This window comes from Portunus trituberculatus, chromosome 26, assembly GCF_017591435.1.
Source record: "Portunus trituberculatus isolate SZX2019 chromosome 26, ASM1759143v1, whole genome shotgun sequence".
NCBI lineage: Eukaryota > Metazoa > Arthropoda > Malacostraca > Decapoda > Portunidae > Portunus > Portunus trituberculatus.
Window position 1 is genome coordinate 3,651,208 of NC_059280.1, and position 2,500 is coordinate 3,653,707.

The 2,500-nt window shown below is 42.0% G+C and overlaps 1 protein-coding gene across 1 annotated transcript in view; it reads left to right on the forward strand.

The window, feature by feature from the left end:
* LOC123509288 overlaps positions 1 to 2,500 on the forward strand; it is an 8,914-nt gene that overhangs the window by 1,020 nt on the left and 5,394 nt on the right. The window lies entirely within an intron of this gene.

Below are 2,500 nucleotides of genomic sequence, written 5' to 3' on the forward strand. Positions count from 1 at the left end.
CTAGGTTAGCCACTTCGACCCCCCACCCTACAACCAACCCCCTTCCTAACCCTAAGACCCATCCCAATACTGGTTAGGAGCAGGTGCAAGAATGTGTGTGTGTGTGTGTGTGTGTGTGTGTGTGTGTGTGTGTGTGTGTGTGTGTGTGTGTGTGTGTGACGTGTTTCCCTATTCATTGTGGTGACTATTTGGTGATTTTGTACAGCTTCACAAACTCATGTGGGGGATTAAAATGGTGAAGACTGTGGCCATTATTCTTCTGCCCTCCATAGACCCTTCCTAATGTCAATAAAATGGTCTAATGGTACACAAATCTCATGGTAAAAATATGTCCCAGTACTGAAGGGGTTAAAATAGTGAAGACTGTGGCCATTAATCTTCTGCCCTCCATAGACCCTTCCTAACGTCAGTAAAATGGTCTAATGGTACACAAAACTCAAGGTAAAAATGGTGAAGACTGTGGCCATTAATCTTCTGCCCTCCATACACCCTTCCTAATGTCAATAAAATGGTCTAATGGTACACAAATCTCATGGTAAAAATGTGTCCCAGTACTGAAGGGGTTAAATTAGTGAAGACTGTGGCCATTAATCTTCTGGCCTACATAAACCCTTCCTAATGCCAATAAAATGGTCTAATGGTACACAAAACTCAAGGTAAAAATGTGTCCCAGTACTGAAGGGGTTAAAATAGTGAAGACTGTGGCCATTAATCTTCTGCCCTCCATACACCCTTCCTAATGTCAATAAAATGGTCTAATGGTACACAAATCAAGGTAAAAATGTGTCCCAGTACTGAAGGGGTTAAAATAGTGAAGACTGTGGCCATTAATCTTCTGCCCTCCATAGACCCTTCCTAATGTCAATAAAATGGTCTAATGGTACACAAATCTCAAGGTAAAAATGTGTCCCAGTACTGAAGGGGTTAAAATAGTGAAGACTGTGGCCATTAATCTTCTGCCCTCCATACACCCTTCCTAATGTCAATAAAATGGTCTAATGGTACACAAAACTCAAGGTAAAAATGTGTCCCAGTACTGAAGGGGTTAAAATAGTGAAGACTGTGGCCATTAATCTTCTGCCCTCCATACACCCTTCCTAATGTCAATAAAATGGTCTAATGGTACACAAAACTCATGGTAAAAATGTGTCCCAGTACTGAAGGGGTTAAAATAGTGAAGACTGTGGCCATTAATCTTCTGCCCTCCATAGACCCTTCCTAATGTCAATAAAATGGTCTAATGGCACACAAATCTCAAGGTAGAAATGTGTCCCAGTACTGAAGGGGTTAAAATAGTGAAGACTGTGGCCATTAATCTTCTGCCCTCCATACACCCTTCCTAATGTCAATAAAATGGTCTAATGGTACACAAAACTCATGATAAAAATGTCCCCCCCCCCGTAGGTTTCTGCAGCTGTATGCAATCACCAAACAGTCACCAGAGTGGACAGGAAACGCGCCATGGTGCTGAAAGGATTAACAATCGTAGTAGTAGTAGTAGTAGTAGTAGTAGTCGTCTTCTTCTTCTTCTTCTTCTTCTTCTTCTTCTTCTTCTTCTTCTTCTTCTCGTATCTTTAATTCTGCTTGTTCTTGTTCTTTTTCACACTTTCTCCTACTTCTCTTCTTCTTCTTCTTCTTCTTCCTGTCTTTCTCTTCCTCTTCTTCTTCGTCCTCTTCCTCCTTCTCTTCCTCCTTCCCTTCTCCTATTCTTCCTCTTTCCCTTGTTTGTATTTCTGCTTCTTTTTCTTTCCTTATCACGTCCTCCTCTTCCTCTTCCTCTTCCTCCTCCTCCTCCTCCTCCTCCTCCACCTCCTCCTCCTCCTGAATGTGCATAATCACACAAGCGCACCCACCCACCCACACACACACACACACACACACACACACACACACACACACACACACACACACACACACACACACCCTGGTTACTGTTTGGTGATTTTGTACAGCTTCAGAAACTCATGTGGGGGATTAAAATGGTGAAGACTGTGGCCATTAATCTTCTGCCCTCCATACACCCTTCCTAATGTCAATAAAATGGTCTAATGGTACACAAATCTCAAGGTAAAAATGTGTCCCAGTACTGAAGGGGTTAAAATAGTGAAGACTGTGGCCATTAATCTTCTGCCCTCCATAGACCCTTCCTAATGTCAATAAAATGGTCTAATGGTACACAAATCTCAAGGTAAAAATGTGTCCCAGTACTGAAGGGGTTAAAATAGTGAAGACTGTGGCCATTAATCTTCTGCCCTCCATAGACCCTTCCTAATGTCAATAAAATGGTCTAATGGTACACAAATCTCAAGGTAAAAATGTGTCCCAGTACTGAAGGGGTTAAAATAGTGAAGACTGTGGCCATTAATCTTCTGCCCTCCATAGACCCTTCCTAATGTCAATAAAATGGTCTAATGGTACACAAATCTCAAGGTAAAAATGTGTCCCAGTACTGAAGGGGTTAAAATAGTGAAGACTGTGGCCATTAATCTTCTGCCCTCCA